General features: G+C 35.7%; 1 pseudogene; it reads left to right on the top strand.

Annotated features, from left to right (window-relative positions):
• The first annotated feature begins 1,551 nt into the window (after positions 1 to 1,551).
• LOC122685899 lies at positions 1,552 to 5,217 on the top strand (annotated as a pseudogene).
• Positions 5,218 to 6,698: the final 1,481 nt, after the last annotated feature.

Raw genomic sequence — 6,698 nt, 5'->3', positions numbered from 1 at the left:
AATGCTTAATATGATAAAATGATAGAAAACGAGACAGAAAATTGGCAGAGGACTGGAATATAAATTTATAAAATTCAGTAAAAATAGATGGGTTTAACAAGATAGACTGAGATGAAAAGAGAATGAGTTAGAAGATAGATTTAAAGAAAATAATCAGAATGGAAGCAGAAAATAAAAATAGATATTAAATACAGAGGAGAGAGTAACATAGAGAACAGTAATGTAGTCTAACATGGATAGTTGGAGACTTAGAAAGATAGCAGTAATAAAATAATAATAAAGTAATAAAATAATAATAATAAAATAATAAAGTAATAAAAATAAAGTAATAAAATAAGCCCAAAGAAAAAATGACTAAGAAAGTTTCAAAAATGATGAAAAATATCCCCCTACAGATTTAACAATTCACGTAAGAAGGAGGGGCAAAGATTTAAAAAAAAAAAAAAAAGTTTATTTTAAGCAACTAAATAAAGGCATAGAAGGACATATAAGTCAGTCAGGAATTAAAAGGCCAAGTTACCAGAGAGAAGATAAATGTCCTGAAGTGAACTCAATCTTGTGTGATCCTTTGTTCCTCTAAATTTTCATTAATTCTTAAATTGGCTGAACAACCAACCAGAACTCTTAAAGCCAGAGTTTTTGTTCAAGTAGTGAGATTATGGATAGAAAGTTAAATTCCAGAACTGCTAAGGCAGTCAAAACTTGAGGGGACAAGATCTGATAGAAAAAAGAACTACAGAGAAGCAAGACCAGAGAAATCTGTCCTAGTCCCCCGCCTCACACAAAGGATGTTTCTATTTCCTTAGACTGTATGGGACTTTTAAAATCTACAAGGAAGGGAGCAACTGTACTAAAAAGAGCCTTTAACAATTCCATTGTATTGGGAATACAAAGAAGAGAATTTACAGACCACCAGGTTTGTCATTTGAGAACTCACATGACATACATTCTAGGAGCAAAGGCAAACCGAAAATTATATACTGTAAGAAAACTAAATGCAAATTTAATTACTGCTGCCTCTAACTGGAATAATGTGACCAGAGTATATATAAGCCCTCATTGTAGGAAAACAGTATCAGTCAAAGCCTCTAAAATGGAACTTTGCAATAAAACTTTCTGTTATTATGGAAGCTGCAATGTCCAAAATTATATCCAGTAACCACATGTGATTTCTGAACACTTGAAAGGTGGCTACTGTGACTTAGGAACACAATTTCAATTCTATTTCATCTTAATTATTTAAATTTTAATTTCAATAGCTGCATACAATGAATTTACACTTTAATAAACAGTACATTGATTTTTTTTGTCCAAAATGTCTAGCATTCAATCAAAATTTATCAGATATAACAAGAGATAAGAATAATAATAGCTAAGAGGTAAAAAGCAGGTAATAGAAAGAGTCTATGGATGATACCATTTCTGGAGTTTTCATATACTTGTACACCTGATATATTAAGAGAATTAGCCAAAGAGAAATATGGAAGATCATGAAAGCAGGAAAGAAAAAACAAGGGACATAAAGTCAAGTGGAATCCACATATCAACATAATGACACAGGAAACTCTGGCATGTAAGTTACACTGAAGAAGCTGTCTTATCGCAAAGAAAAGGCTGTGCTTTTCCTTTTTTTTTTTTTTTTTTTTACAAATATGTCTGTCATTGAATACAGATTGCTCTAGGGGGGACAAAGATTACCAATGATTAATTCTCCTTCTTTCCATATCTGGGCAAAATCAAGTCATCTGAAGAGGCTACAATATAAATTATTAGGATTGAAGTACAAATTGGAGAATGTGCACACAGAGGTGAATTAAACTGATATCCAAGTTGTGACTGCATCCTCTATAACAGAAAAGGGTTCCATACACTGAGAGTATCCTTTAAAGCAGTAGTTATTAAAAAAAAAAATGAAAAAAAAAAAAAATGATACCCAGACCAGTAGCATCAGCAATACCCAGGAACTTGCTAGATGTGTCAATTCTTAGGCCAGTATTCTCAATCGTGTCTTTTACTTCTTTTTACATACTGTCATTTTAAGTATAATTTTAAAATCTATGATAGGGAATTCCATTATCTGAAGCTTCTGCATGTGTCTCTCCAAGATCATTTGTTTCCCTTGATTGTTCATCACATCAATATGTTTCCTTATGTGCTAACTTGCTTTTAATTCAACAATGAATTTTTGACATTATGTTATTTATAATTTCTTCAGCCTCACTTAAAATTTTTCATTTACATATGAGCCACCCTATGTACTTCAAGTAAGAGTCTGAATCTTAAACTACAATTAGGACAGAGAAAACAAAGGCTAGAGAGGATGGATCTGTATTTCAGGAAATTTGAAATTTCAAGAATCTTAAGGGAGGCACTGCAGGGGATGGAAGCTTCTGAAAAGCACCAGAAGACATGATTCCTTGACAGGGTTGAACAGTCCCAGGCAAAACGTTACATTTATCACATACATATACTGCATGCCTGCTTTAAGCGGTCATCAAAAATACTAGCTAATATTTTTTTTTTTATTCTACTTTCCATCTCAAGCAAGTTTTTCTCATCAGCTAACTCAAACTGAAACCCTACTTGCAGACAAGCTAGGAAAGGTAATTTCCAGTCTTTCAGACCTTTTGACACAGAAGGAATGCTAGAACGTTGGAATGAAACTGTTTATCACATAAAGGATTGGGATATATCCTATGATTATATTGTTTTTCCCCCTCACTGGTTGCCTAAATGGTTTCCTTATCACTACGTAAGTGCGACTTTGAAAATAAGGAGTGTATTTTGTAACTCCCCCTAACCTGGGTTAAGGAGGATTCAAAAGGAAGGGGATGCTGCTAAAGTACAATATTATGTTTAGAAATGAAGATTTTAGATAAAATAGCAGCTCTGCTTTTATTATGAGTCATCTCACAAAGGACAGATTTCTTCCACTAGCATCCTGTCTTGCACACAGATGCATCTTAATAAATGTTGCTGTGTGTCTATCATCTTTTCATCAAATACCCAAAGCTTATCTTCTCTGTGAAATAGAACCTTGATTCTGATGATCAGATTGGGCCCATTTCAAGTAACACTATTTAACTGTACATAAATTCTTTTGTAAGTCCAAACTTCATAAAGATAAAAGAGATTTTTTGAAAACAACTGTGTCTATACTCTAAAAAGTTAAAATATTTTACTTTTTATGCTACTGGACTTTAGAGAAAATAAAGTACTATTTCTTCCTGCACTTAAGCATTTCTCCCTCACTCTTCTTCCAGTGACAATTCAGTAAGCTGAGGTATAGAATGGGCTGCTCCTCTATTTTAAAAAATTAGAAAATCTCTATACCCCACTCCTGAGCCAGAACAGGACATCATGTCTTTTTCCTGACAATCTGGGTATGAAAAACAATTGATGTTTCCCCTGTACAAAAAAGCTAGCTATAGATTAACATAAAACTGTTACAGTAATAAATTTGAAGCCCATAAGAGAGGATCAATGATGGTGGTGTCACACCGAAGGTAAAGCAGAAGTAGCTCTTCAAGAAGTAGAGATAATAAAATTTTCTGTAAAACCTGAAAAACAAGCAGTAAATCTGGGAAGGAATCAAAATTATATTAAAGTAACAGACTCTAAGAGATGAATCTAGAGACAAAATTTTTGGGTTTGATTACCAATTTCATCATTTGTGAGTTTCTTACCAGTTATGCTCTTCAGTTTTCCAATCTGAAAAGTGGCAATAATTACAGTATCTATCTCACTAGATTGCTGTCAACAAACACTAAAGAGCTGATAATGTGCAGTCATAATTTTTGCCTATCAAGGAATAAACTCTGGAATGAATAACAAGTATAGAATCAAAAATACTTCATATATATTCCACAACACAAACTATTATGCAATCTTTAGGTAAATGAGCAATTATAAAAAATACCAGATATATTAGCTCAGTTGGTAAAGAATCCACCTGCAATACCAAAGACCTGGGTTCAATCCCTGGGTTGGGAAGATCCCCTGGAGAAGGGAACAGCTACCTGTTCCAGGTATTCTGTATTCCAGTATTCTGGCCTGGAGAATTCCATGGACCATATAGTCCATGGGGTCACAAAGAGTTGGACAGGACCGAGCAACTTTCACTTTCACCAAATATATTTAAGAATGAGGAATGGGATTATTAGAATACATTTAAATTTGAGAGATTATTAAAATATATCTAAAATTTGAATTACACGAAGATTTATAGTTGTAGACATTCTATTGGAAACTTTAAATATTGGGCACCCCAGGCCCAGCCCCCACAGAACCTAGTGCCTGAGCAGCCGGTGGGCCAGGCTGGAGCGGCTGGAGGCAGACGTGAGCAGGGTGGAGCCCAGATGGCGGTTGCACGTGGTGCAAATGGTTCATCTGATGTCCAGATGCTTTCCTACTATGTCTCAACCACACTCTGAGCACAGAGAAAGAAGAGGTGATGGGGCTGTGCATAGGAGAGTTGAATGATGACTTAAGGAGTGACCCCAAGTTTACATATACTAGAACTGAAATGCACACAGTTGCTAAAAGGTTGACACTGTCAGAATTGTTCACATTCAGTCATTGTCTTGCGGCTTTCTGGTAGGAGGAAGGGTTGAGTGGAAATTTCTCCAGAGCAGCTGTCTGCGGCTTTAACTGAGGCAGAGAGGTTGGCTGAACTAACTGGCGGTACCCTGAGAGTTGTGGACTGGTTTCATTGCCATCCCCGTGTAACTGTTTGGCCTTCCCATGTTGAAGTTCGCACACAAGCCATATACCAGATTATGGAGCAAGGCTTTGTAGGGCTTGTATTTTCCTGTTTCCTACAAGATAAAAATACAAAGATTGGACAGGTACTCTATACTTGATTTCAATCCATAGAGGCCCAAAAGAGCTCAGAGTATGAGAGAATTGAAATCCCAATTCATATTGTACCCCATGGAACCATTGGGAAAGTGTGCCTTGAGTCAGCAATTGAGTTGCCCAAGATCCTGTATCAAGAGGGGCAAGATGCACATAGGAGGATCCACAGCCTTCCACATCTGGACTCAGTAACCAAGATCCATAATGGCTCAGTAGTTTACTAAGAATCTGTGCAGGTCAGCAGTCAGCAGACCTCTACTACAGTGGTTGGAGGACAGACTGGAGAGAAACCAAAAGCATTTACAGGAGTTGCAACAAGAAAAGAAAGAGTTTATGCAAGAATTTTCTTCTCTAGAATAAAGCAGGAGACAAAATGGGGAAGGATGAAAATATCCAGGTGTAAAATTAATTAAGCTAAATCAGTTTTGAAGAAGAGGCATTTGGAGGACTCATATTACCTGACTGCAGACTTAATATGAAGCTACAGGGATCAAGACAGCATGGTATATATGCCCAACTGATTTTGATAAAGGTACAAAAGCAATTTAGTGGAGGAAGGGTGATAGTCTTTTCAACAAATAAAGTTGGTGCAATTTGCAAAGAAAATGAAGTTTACCCTAAACTACATACCTTATACAAAAATTGAAAATATATCATGAACTTAGATGTAAGATGTAAAACTATAAAAACTTTTAGGGAAAAAAAAAATCTTGGGGAAAAAAAAAAAACAACCCTGGGCTAAGCAACAAGTTCTTGGCCTTCACCCCAAAAGCACAATCCTAAAAGGAAAAAGTTGATATATTGGACTTCATCAAAATTAAAAACTTTTGCTCTGCAAAGAATTTAAGAGGAAGAAATTACTGGGAGAAATTACTTGCAAACCATTTATCTAGACCAATATAGAATATACTGTATGAAGTCAAGAGTGAAAAATAAACAATCAAATTAGTAAATGAGCAGAAGACATGAATAGACACAGCACTAAAGAGGAAATGTGGATGGCAAGCGAGCACAGGAAAAGATGTTGAATCTTATTAGTAATCGGGGGATGCAAATTAAAACCACAAGGAATTTTGACTATGTACTTATCAGAACAGCTAAAGAAAAAATAGTGAAAATGGGGACTTCCCTGACAGTTCAGTGGTTGAGACTCTGCCTTTCAATGCTGGAGGCATGGGCTTGATCCCTAGCTGGGGAACTAAGATGCCACATGCCTCAGTGTGTGGCCAAAATTTTTTGAAAAAATAGTGAAAATACCAGATGCTGCTGAGTGTATGAACTGATGAACTGGGTCTTTTATACCTTGCTGAATGGAATGTAAAATGGTAAGTCACTCTGAAAAAAAAAAGTTTGGAAACTTCTAATAAACACACACGTACTTTATTACCTCAGCAATTATTTTCTTGACATGTATCCCAAAGAAATGAAAACCTATTTTGGCACCAAAACTTCTATACAGATGTTCTTAGCACTTTCATTTGTAATAACCCCAAATAGAACAACCTAGATGTCCTGCAGATGAGCATGTGGTTAAACCAACCACGCATACCAAGGGAACTACCTGAAATGTAAAGAAATAGACTATTGATACACACAACTTGGATGAACCTCAAGCACATTATGAGGAACAAAAAAGCCAGTATTAACAGGTCTCCTACTATATGACTGTATAACATTTCCAATTTTTAAAATGACAAAATTATGGAAGTGAAGAACATATGAATGGTTGCCAGGGATAGGGACTGGAGGGGGTATTATAAAGGGTAACACAAGAAGTTTCTTTGTGCTGATGGAACAGTTCTGTATCTTGATTGTGGTGTTGATTATGTGAATGTCTAAAA

Source organism: Cervus elaphus, chromosome 29, assembly GCF_910594005.1.
Source record: "Cervus elaphus chromosome 29, mCerEla1.1, whole genome shotgun sequence".
NCBI classification, from domain to species: domain Eukaryota; kingdom Metazoa; phylum Chordata; class Mammalia; order Artiodactyla; family Cervidae; genus Cervus; species Cervus elaphus.
Note: the sequence above shows the minus strand (reverse complement) of the source record. Positions and strands in the feature narration are given on the sequence as shown.